This window comes from Caretta caretta, chromosome 10 (assembly GCF_965140235.1).
Source record: "Caretta caretta isolate rCarCar2 chromosome 10, rCarCar1.hap1, whole genome shotgun sequence".
In the NCBI taxonomy this organism is placed as follows: Eukaryota; Metazoa; Chordata; order Testudines; family Cheloniidae; genus Caretta; species Caretta caretta.
In genome coordinates, this window is record NC_134215.1 from 24,495,892 (window position 1) to 24,507,899 (window position 12,008).

General features: G+C 40.0%; 1 protein-coding gene across 1 annotated transcript in view; it reads left to right on the forward strand.

Moving 5' to 3' along the window:
- Positions 1-12,008, forward strand: part of GRIN2A (glutamate ionotropic receptor NMDA type subunit 2A) — a 301,852-nt gene that overhangs the window by 243,962 nt on the left and 45,882 nt on the right. The gene's annotated exons all lie outside the window — the stretch shown is intronic.

The following is a 12,008-nucleotide window of genomic DNA, read 5'->3' on the forward strand; positions in this document are numbered from 1 at the left end:
CTATGAGCTGTTAAAGTTACATACTGATAAACCCAACATTTGAATGCGCAAAAAGGATGAGTAGTTGATGCCTCAAATAATTGACTGTCAATGTTTTATAGGAAAATGTGCAAGAAACATAGAGTATCCCATTACCTAACTAGCCTCTGGATGTCTTTAATCCTTACAAATCAGCTGCCAACCCATTTATCTGGCAATGAATTGGAGACTTTCAGAGACTAAGAATCCATTTCTGCCGTTTACATCTGTAAAAAATAATCCAAATTTCAGTAGAAATATGAGACAGGGAGAAGCAAATTAATTCAGATAAATTATATTATTTGAACTTTAGCTTACAACTCAAATGGAATCTGAACCTGAGTTTGTCTGAAGTTCAAAAAAATTCTGATATTTTTTTTTCATTAAGCAAATATATTCATTTTCATTTCTATGCCTGTTTATTTTCTGGTTCTGTGCTGACCTGGAAGAAGACATTCTGAAAATATCTGTCCCTGTAGTGCAGTAGTGTAGTTCTTCCTGATTAGAAGAACCAGAAAGGTAGAGCTCTCCAAATATTGTCAATCCAGGAAAGCAGATCTGAGAATTGTGACTATTCTAGCTAAGACTACCTACTTTGGGGTACTTGCCTGCCCAGCACTAGACCTTTTAAGGTTCACCTGTGATTGACAAGATATTGTATTGGTGGAGAAATTCCTTCTCTTGGACATCTCTCTAGAATTGCCCTAGGAACATCTAACTCAAGATGCTCTAAGCAAAGTACCCAGTCACCTTAAAGATGCTTTGCCCTCTTAGGAAGCACATTTACACCTGAGCAGTGCCTATTTAGTTTGACAATAAATGTAAAATCCAAATACATTTTCTTTAAAAGATCTGAAGGGGCATATATGTGAGCAATGACTTTATAGGTGTCATTCTGTGCCAATACTCCATGGAGCAGGTCAGCCCCCTCAATATTTTTTCTTCTGGTCGGGTGAGTTCAGTCAACTCCCACAGTCAATAACTTCATTTAGTTTGGTTTGTATGGCTGTGGTTCTTCAATTTCAATTTGCATTCTTGTACTTGAATTTGAACCTCAGTTCACATTCATGTATCTGCACAGTGAATGGAGTTATCCTCAGCTGATGAATAGTTTGAGTCACACAAATTGGGCACTGGGTGGAAAGTTATTATTGAATGAGTGTGGGGTTAGAAGGGTATTATCCTTAATCTTGCTGTTCCAGGAGCAAGCTTTATTCAGAGATCTGTTTGTTAAAATACTGTTTCTGAAATCTAATCGGCCTAAAGATTTGCACCTCAATTGGGACTAATTTTCTTCCTTTTTACTATTACCACTATTATTATTGTCTGAAGTAAACAAAAATCGGCCATTGGACTGAAGATAGGATGTGCCACTGCATGCATAGATTGTAAAGGATTAAATTGTACTCAACTTTGTGGCAGTTTCCCCCAAACTTTTGAAAGCTGAGGCCCTGTGATTGGATGGACTAGGCCCAAAGGCCCCCTACTGGAGGCCTCAGACTTTTGCCAAACCCATTCCAGGAAAGGAGCAGTGGAGAGCAGGCTAGAGTGGCTGCAAGGGAAGCAGCCAATCAGGGCCCAGGAGGGCCATATAAAAGAAGCCACAGAGAAGTAGTTAGTTGCTGCTTGGATCAGGAGAAGAAAGGACTGTAGGCCTGGCTGCCTTGAAGAGCAGCAGGGCCATGGACAGCTCAGTGTGGACAGGGACCAGGGAAGTGAGACGCTCCTGGCTGGCTGCTAGGACCAAGTAGGGACTGAGCCTGGAGAGGGCTGCAGGAAGATAGTGTCTTCAGGGAGGAAGCCTTGGGGATACAGCCGCATACCAGGGCTAGCCTACTTAAAGACCAAAGCCCAGAGAGGGCTAAAGAGAGACACCACCAGAGGGGTACTGAGATAGTCCCCAGTGGATTGCATACCCTGGAAGGGGTTTGTGATGGTTAACATGCAGACAGGGTAATTCGGACAGAGCACTGTCTCTGAAAAACCCATATGAGAATCACCGAAAGGGGTCACCAGAACTAAAGAACACAGACATGCCCAACCAGACGGGGGCACTCACAAGAGGTGGGTGCCAACCCCATTACAGGTCCCTTAATCTACTTTTCAGGAAAATGAAACTAATCACACTCCCTGTCATTCCTGCTATGTGAAAAGAGTGATAACTCAGAGTAGACTGTGTAGCACTTCATGTGATGTTTCCTATCCTTTCTTACATGCTTTAATGAGCAGCAAACTAGTTAACAATGGTGCCTGCAATTTACAGTATCATTGGTACCTGGCACAGCAATGGCTCTCAACCTGTCCAGACTACAGTATCCCTTTCAGAAGTCTGATTTCTCTTGCATACCCCAAGTTTCACCTCACTTAAAAACTATTTCCTTACAAAATCAGACCTAAAAATACAAAAAAGTGTCACAGCACGCTATTACTGAATAATTGCTTGCTTTCTCATTTTTACCATATAATTATCAAATAAATCAATTGGACTATAAACATTGCACTTACATTTCAGTGTATAGTATTTAGAACTGTATAAACAAGTCATTGTATGAAATTTTAGTGACTTTGCAAGTGCTTTTTATGTAGCCTGCTGTAAAACTTGGCAAATATCTAGATGAGTTGATGTACCCCCTGGAAGGTCTCTGCATACCCCTTGGGGTACACATACCCCTGATTGAGATCCACTGTGATATAGCACCCATTGGAATGAACGGGGGAGTTCACACCTCATAATTATTATTTCAGGTGCTCTACAACCTCAGATGGCATTGTGTCAGATACATTCAGATCACATTTTTAAGGTTTTCTTCACAGCTGTAACAGATAAACTTACTTTAAAAAAAAAAGAAGAGAGGAAAAACAGAGAACAATTGTGAGGTCTGTGCTCCCCAGCTAATTGTTCCTGCCCTGCTCTTCGGAAAACACTGACTTATGGCCATTTATTTCTCTGTGCTTTTAAATTCCTTTAGATGGTATGTAGGTGTTAATGTATATACCCTTTAGGTTTTTTATTCCATTTCTGTCCAGATCACGCTTTACAAATGTAATTATATTTAGCCTTTTTTTAAAACAAATTGGAAGCAATGTAAAAGGGCTGGCAATTGAATTAGTTAAAAGCCTTGTTCCACTTCATTCCATCTGGGGAATGTCTCTTGTTTTTCTTGAAAAAATATTGTATTCGTGTTACTGTCAGTTTGATTTGATGATGAAGACAGACACTTACTGCAATATGCTGTATTTATCCTTCACTGTGCTGCTTTAACTGCGACAAATCTTAAATCTAAAAACATATTCCCTCAACTAGATACTTGTTTTGAGTTTCTTGTTTTAATAAAGTGAAGCTTTACAAGTACAGTACTTCATCACCTGGCTTCTGAGTCTGGAAATAGGACTTATCCTATCACATAAAACAATAATAATAATTATACCTTTTACTTTCAGTCATTTCTGTTGTTGAGAGAAATTTTATATGTATTGGGAAGGTAGTTGGAGGGACTGAGGAGGATGTGAATGAAATTGGATTGAGAATGAGTTATGTGAATATGTCAGTTCAGGTCACAATAGACAAATGATGCAGAAAGATTCATATGAGCTTTCCTGGTAGCCTGAGGTTGGCCTGGCAGATGAGGTAAAGCCTCTACAATCAGTCAAAATGCAGTATGGTGTCACTGCTCTAACAGAAATTTGCTTTTAGTGTGGTCTCTGCATTTTCCATGTATAAATTTGAGTGAGGGCATTTTGAGGCAGGAGACCGATAAAGAGGAGAAGACTCACTGATCAATCAGAAAAATAGGTTAGATTCTCTTTTAACCCAGATAGTCAGAAGGAATGGGTAGGTAATGTTCCCCTTAACAAGCGGACAGCTTCAACGTGTCTGAAAATGCAGTGTATATAAATTCTGAAGAAATCTATCGTTTTTAAAGGGTCTATCTGGACAGGTACTGTAGGCTGGAGCTACTGAAAACAAAAACATTAGATAGTGTAGCAGATATTTTTTGTTGAGCAGTTGGGTGGGAGACATAGTTTGCAGCTGGGATTTACAATTGGGTTTCTTTCTTCTTCCAGCCACAGCATCAGAAGTGTCACACAGGAAACAGGACATCCAGTGTGGTCCCTTTTCTGTTTCAGTTGCAGGCTCATCCCATCTCTGCCCCCAGTATTTCAACAGAAGGATATGTCGAAGTCAAAAATACTGCTGTATAGCTAAAAAAGCTTAAAATACAGCCTGGATTATTTTCTAGGATTCCTTCAGACCCACTTGTTCTTGGATTTTTTTAATTCTGCATCATGTCTTTTGCTTCTAGGTTGCCTGCTCAAATCTAGCACAAGCTGGTAGTGACAAAAGTTGCAATGGCCCTGTGATGAGTTTTGTCTGTTTCCCAGTGGACAGGCACTAACTGGGAGGACCTGCAGAGAGGCTGTAGTGGACTACGGGCATGTCTACAGTACAAAATTAAGTCAACCTAATTTATATTGGTATACAGCTGCCACAGTCATTTCATCGCTTGTGCATGTCTACTCTCTGCTCCTTATGTCGGCGGTGTGCATCCTCACCAGGAGGGCTTGCACCAATTGAACTGTGTGTGGGGCACTGTGGGATGGCTTCTGAAAGCGATCAACAGTTGAGGTAAAGCAACACAGTGTCTACAATGACCCTGCGTCGACCTAACTATATTGATATTGACTCTACACCACTCGGGGAGGTGGAATTAAGTCGGTGTAGGGAGTGAGTTACATCAATGGGAGCGAAATTTTAGTGTAGATACTGACAGAGTTAGGTTGATATAAGCTGCCTTGCGTCAAACTAACTCTGAAGTATAGACCAGGGCTAAGCATTGAATGATGCTGGAGACTGAGTTATCTTCTCAGCCTTAAAATTAGGCCTTCTGGGGCAGGTTTTAAAGGCACTCTTATGAGATTGCATGGCTCTGCTACTGCAGTAGATAGGCCTATTTTATGGATAAATGAAAGATTCTTTCTCTAGGACTGTAAATCCAGTATCCTTTACGAGCAACATATTTACACGCACAATGTGTGAAAAAGAAACTCCAGAAAGAGCATCTTGAGGTAGCTCAAATATATTCTCATGTTTCACCCAGCCTTGAGCAGATTCCAATAGATTCTCTAAAATAGAACAAAATAAAAAGTCCCACTTTAAGGGTTGCTGTAAAAGTGACAGCTGTTCTGGCTACTATTGAATTTATTTTAAAAGGCAAAAGAATTTGGACAGAATAGATATAAGGTATCTGTAGAGTTCATGTAGAAATTCTGCAGTCATCCAAAGTGAGTTAGTCCCAGAATCATGCTAACGATGCCAAGTCAAAAGAGCAAGAACATTCTTGGTAAATAACTTTGTAAAAAGTGCTAGTGGTTTGAAGAATCACTAACTGTTGCTCTGATCTCTGTGGTGACCCTAGCCAATAAAGTATGCCACAGACACCTCTGCATCACATGATGTATATGTTAATGCACATGACTACAGCTTTGGTAAATACATATCCCATTGGCTATTCACATTGTAATTCCTTTGTAGTGGAGTCATTCTGTCAATCACTTACAGCAAATCTGGAGGAATTAAGGTAAAATTTGGTCACTTCAGGTATAACCTAGGTAAGCTTCCAAATTAAATAAAAAGGATCTGTGATTTCATCAATTAATCTGCACAAGTCATTGAAAGAAAAGGTGGCCCATTAACTGCCTTCCATTAATTAGCCTTAATTGTATAATTTGCCTTTAAACATAGTACACAAAACCAAGAAAGAGAGACACATAAGAACATAATGAGAGCTAAAAAAGAAACTGCTGATCTAAGTGAGAAAGCAAGTATTCATAGAATAGATAGCTGTTTACAGAGATAATGCTATGCATTAAAACTGTGATATAGTTGCACACTTTGAGTATTAGGGTGTACTCAGCCTTTGTGCTTGTGGAACCATAATATGCATTCATAGTAATAATACCTAGCTTTTATATAGCTATTTATAGAACATATTAAGGGGTGCTGGACAGAAAGCATGTAGAAATAAGAATGAAGAGCTCTGGATCTGAAGTTAACGTCTTGTATATGACAGATGAACACTTCACTTAATGGTACCCATTTAATAAGGAATTCCTGGTGCGTGTGTGTGTGGAACTAGGGCACTAGTCGAGAAGGGAAAATAACTTCAGTCATGCACCAATCCCTTTGATCTGCAAAGGAACCAGGATATTATTTGTTCAAGAAACTCCATTTGACAGAAAGGAAGAGTAATGCAAATAACTATGGCCACATCAAAGCGTCTTCTAACTTTTCTGAATGTCATGATGTACTTCATATTTAGACATAACAGTTATAGAAGGAAATCTATTTCTCCTTTGCTGGTTTACTGCTCCGTGTCCTCGGAAGCACTGAGCAGAATCCACGTAGCCTTTTTAGCTTATTTGCATAGTAAGGACAGGAGACATAGGCGGCAACTCCATAGGTACTCCAGGGCTGGAGCACCCACGCGGAAAAAATAGTGGATGCTCAGCATCCACTGGTGACCCGCCAATCAGCTCCTCCCCCTTGCCCCTAGGGCATCTCGCCTGTTGGCGGGCCCTGCCGATCAGCTCCCAGCATCTCCTGACGGCCACAATCAGCTGTTCAGTGGTGTGCAGGCACTGGGGAGAGGGGATGCAACGGGGCCAGAAGAGGCAGGGATGGAGAGGAGCGGGAAGAGGCAGGGTGAAGCGAGGGCAGGACCTGGGATGGAGCAGGGGTCGATCACCCCTGGCAATGACAAAGTCAGCACCTGTATCTCAAGAAACATGTAAATGGTTAATTATGCCAATTAGTATTTTAATCTGAAATGTATTGCTGTCTTTTGAGGTTTAAGCCATGACCAATAAAGGACCATTTTTCCCCTCCCTTGAATACATTCATTTCACATCCTCTGATTTCAGTGGCAGTTGTGTGCCCATATTGAAGACCAGAATTTAGCCCAAAATTATTGTTAAATTGGGTCAGTATTAGCTTCTCAAAGAAGTATTTTTCCTAGCCCCACATAATAGTCTAAGTTTATCTGGATTCCACTAGCCATGGATGTCATTAGCGAAGTGCATGATGCTTCTCTAGTTCCTTCAGGAGATGGTGTGTGAAAGTCACTTGATAAAAACTGGGTGACCTGAACTGAGAACTACCAGATGTGTTCTTCTGCTGTATGTTCCATTACCTGTTGTTTCCAGGCAGTAGTGTGAATGTGCACCATTGCAATATGTACCCGTCAGGACCTATGAATTAAAACATGATTAGCACTATTTGTTTGATGTGTTGCTTCTCTGGATAGCTGAAATTTTCACATTGTAGGCTTGTCAGCAGAGCATCAATGGATATTAAATTGTATAATCAAATAGGATCAGATCTTCAGCTTCAATGGAGCTATGCCAATTTACACGAGTTGAGGATTTCAGCAATGAAGTTTTAGGAAGGAGTGGGTAAAGAAAACCATCTTTGGCCTTATTAACCTAAGCCTCAAACTTTATCCCTTTAATTATTGCCTGCAGCTCCTTTAGTTTTTCAAGCTCTGAAACTGGGCTTCTCCTGCTTCAAAAAGTTCTCTGTACACAGACTCAGGGCTTGTCTTCACTATGGGGGGTAAGTCAACCTAAGTTATGCTACTCCAGTTACATAGCTTAGGTTGACTTACCCTGCTGTCTTCACTGTGCTGCATCAACGGGAAATGCTCTCCTGTCGACTCCCCCTACTCTTCTCGGGGAGCTGGAGTACCAAGGTTGACCGGAGAGTGTTCTGCTGTCGATTTAGCGGGGCTTCACTACAGCATGGATCTCTCCATAGTGAAAACCAGCCCACAGCCTGTAACAGTTGAGCTGATGACCATCCTTAAAGAGCATCTAAAGCAATGCAGGAAGCATGGGGAGCAGCTTCACTTTTTAAAGTAGCAAAAGACTAAGGACAATAACTTCAATCTATTCCAGTGCTTCTGTGGTGTTTGACTGACTTTACATTGTCTTCATGTGGCTTTTCTCTAATGCCTAATTTTGGCATTCATCTTTCCCAAGGTCCTAATTACATCTGCAGTTCTAGACAATGTCAGGGTCACACACTGAATAGTCTTTGTATCCCTGGAAATGGCTGGCCTGACTCTCCCCTAAACACCCGCTTTTTTTAATGGTACCCAAAACTTACCTTAGATTTTACCTCTGAAAATCAGGTACTAAATATTTATTATTGGATTCCATCATGCACTTAAGTAAGTTGCTTGTATTTGTTTCTAAACTATTTTTTATAAAAAAAAACTTAAAGTATAAAGCCTGTCAATGAGATCTTATTTGGCAGCAAGGTGATAGATTGCTATATATATGAAAGTAGTGATAAAAACCTCTGTGTAGGGTTATGTTGTGTTGGTTTATATGGAGCAGTTTTTTTCTTAAGGCAAAATGTTGGTCTGGAATCTGCACTGCAGGGTGTTTTTTTCTTCATTGTGGACCTCTGCTTCTTATTCTGCATTCAAATCCCTGTGTAGCATGTCCATTGGCATCAGGAGTTTTGTGTGTGTATTAAATAGAGAGATGAAGTGTGGATCACAAAGCTAGATTTTGCCCACAGTTTTATGTGCATAAACAGGCACAACTCCATTGACAAAAGTGGAGTTACTAATTTAAACCAGATGTGAATTAAGAAATTCATCAAAGAGCAAATTCACTACTTGCATAAACCAGTGTAACTTCATTGAAGTCAGTGAAGTTCTGCCAGTTTATACTGGGCAGATTTGTTTTCTTATGTTCTCTTTCCTCCTCTTCCCCCAAAAGTTGAATTAGAAAACAAGTACACAAACATTGCTGAAGATGTTTTGTATTTCACAGGCTTCAAAATGGACCAACTTTCTGGTTTGGGCAATATTTTTATTGATTTTTTTATCAATCTTTGTAGGATAGTTTGTTCCCTAACAGAATATCCAAGATTTTGAAAGTATTTTGATAAAATTTCTATTAAAATATTAATGATAAATGTTACAGAAAATTTCACTTATGCATAATTTTTTGCACAAACTTTCGTTTTTTTCATGTAATTTCTGACAGATTTTAACAATTTAACATTGACCAATTCTCTCCTCTCACTATAAATAAAATGTGAATAAATATAACAGCTTTGTATAATGTACTTAATATTAGATTGTGAAAGTAGGGAGACAGTGATGTCTAGTGGCTATAGCAGGAGTATGGGAATTAAGACTCCTGTGATTTCTGGGGCCTACATTAACTCCCAGTGTTTTTAGGCAAGTCATTTAATTTTTCTGTGCTTCAGTTTATCCATATGGTGTTTCTGTGTTGACATCTACTCAAAAAGTCTCACCCATTTTCTTCAACATTTTCAACCTTCAGAGAAAATATGGCAATTTTCTTGCTGATTTTTTTGTAGACAAAATTATTGAGGGTCATAAAAGATGGCTTATTATGATTGAAATCTTACCAGAGTCAACAATTGTCTGTCTTATCTAGCCTTCCCTGGTTTTGTTTTCTTGAAGCATACTGCAATTTTATTGTAAATCCTGGCACGTTCTGTACAGAGTGCCACTATAGAAAGGCTATGAATGTTGCCTGTTGAGAGCTGTCGTAACGCTCATGCTTGAACACTGCTGTCTACAACTCATGTACTAAATATAATTGTTTGGAACTGAAATGTTTGGCACAATGGTATTACTCTAAATTGCCTCCTGGGGCCTGTTGGTGATATGATTTTGCAGCTTTTGTCCCCAAGGAATCATTTAATTTTTCTTCAGAGACTTGAGTTCAACAAACAGCTACTTGTTGCATAATAGTTGGGTCCAATTCACCACAATTATACAGTATGAGTGCAAAACACTGGGTTTATACAGCTAACTGCTGTACACACAGCAGCTGTTTGCCAGTACTTCTCAGGCTCTTCAGTTTTCATATCCAAAAAATCCTGTACTATATAGACCCAAAATACTTACAAGCAAGAATCTATCTGCTTTGTGTATCTAGGTTCTTATGTACGGGCCCATCAGTGATGTCCTTTGAGTGTCCGTGTGACCAATTTAGTCCTTTTTCTCAACACATTTAATTTTAAAAAGCACTGTATTGATACCTCTTTTATATTGATAAGCATTACTTCTGGAGTAGGAGAGGAGGATGTGAGTGTTCAGTGTTAGTTAATATAAGGAAATGCTTTGAAATTCTGTAATACCTTTCATCTGAAGATTGCAAAGCACTTTATTGACACTAACCCTCATAATCATCTATGTGAGGCAGATAAGCATTATTAGAGGGGGAGCTGGTAATGACTCTACATTTAAGTTGGCTAACACTTTTCATTAGAAGAGATTCTCTTTTTTAAAAGCTGTAAAACCTCAGCTGCTTTCAGAAAGCCTTTGAAATTTGTGAGGGAGAAAGCCCTTTGACTCAAAGTCTTTTCTTTATTCTATGAAATTCCATTCAGGTAAATTATAAAAGGTTTAAAAAATCAACATATTTCCTGTTGGTTGTGTTCCTGACGGCACTTTTGGCAGCATGCCAAAATAACTGAAGGTGAACAGTCTAAACAGCCGGGTCCTAGGCTGCCACAAAAACAGCAGCAGCAGACACAGCCCTGGGGACACCTGGGAGCTGCCCAAGAAGCTAGAATAGAAGTGAGGAGGGCAAGGCTGGTCTCTTCTACCCCACTCTGAGCACTGGGACATGGTCTCAGCCTCCAATTCTGGCAGGAGCTCCTCCAACAGAAGAGACAGAACCAGACTGGGGCAGGATTTGTTGGCCATCCCTAGGATCCAGAACATGGTGCCAGTAGCCCATGAACCCTCTGAGACAACAGCCTTCCTCTTGTTGCCAGCTATGCTGCAGTGCTGAAGATTCAGGCTTCAAATCTGGATGATGCATAGGGGAGAGTGGGGCCGGGGGGGGCACTGTTAGAGCTCTAGAACAGTGGTTTGTAACCTGAGGTCCGTGGATCCCTGGGGGTCTATAGACTATGTCTAAGATTTCCAAAGGGGTCCACACCTCCATTCTAAAATGTTAAGGGGTCTGCAAATGAGGAAAGGTTGAAAATCACTACTCTACAGAATACAGTTTGGTTTCACCCATTTCCTTTTAAAAATCTATGAAAAGTTACATACCAAAAACCGAAGGTAAAAGAACTTCTAGATTACATAGTCAAGCAGCCAAAAGTGAGGAAATGTCACATTTGTGGTTGCCTGTGCATCTTTAATTCTGCTCCTTTGTGTATATGTGTTATGATACAGTCTTTATTACATTATCACATACTAGAGACAGAAGTGGGTGAGGTAATATCTTTTATTGGAGCAACTTCTGCTGGTGAAAGAGACAAGTTTTCTACCTACACAAAGCTCTTCTTCAGTTCTGGGTCTGATCACATACTGTCTTTTTCCACAAGACTCCTGCGTCATTCGGTGCACAGGTTGGAGACAGGAGGAGGCAGAATTAATATTGCACAGGTCACCATAAATCTGGCACTTCCTGACTTTTGAGTGTTTGTATTTGCAACTTAAGTAATTTCTTTTAATGTTTTTTTTTAAATGTAACAATACCCATTTTACAGATGGGGAAAGTGAAACACAATTTGATTTTCCCAAGGTCACCCAGTAAGTCAGTAGCAGAGTTAGAGTTTGGGACCCAGAAGTCCTGACTCCCAAATGTTCTCTGACCATTAGATATACTTTCATGTTCTTTCTTAGTTTCAGTTCCTCTTGACTGGCCTCTTCTTCCATGCGTGTGCACACTCTTGCTCTATCTGTGAAACGATCCCTTTTGCCCCACTACCTCTAAGTCTATCCTTACTGCACTCCTTATATGCAATCCCTTGATGATGCTACTGACCTTCCTTTATCTACTTAGTCTCTGATGAGGTTTTCTTTGCTGCATAACTCAAAGACAATGAGATTAAGTCATGTGCATTCTGTTATTTTTTTAAGGAGATGAGTCAAAAAGGCTTACAATTTTCTGAAGCATCTTCTATTTTTACAGTGCTACGGACA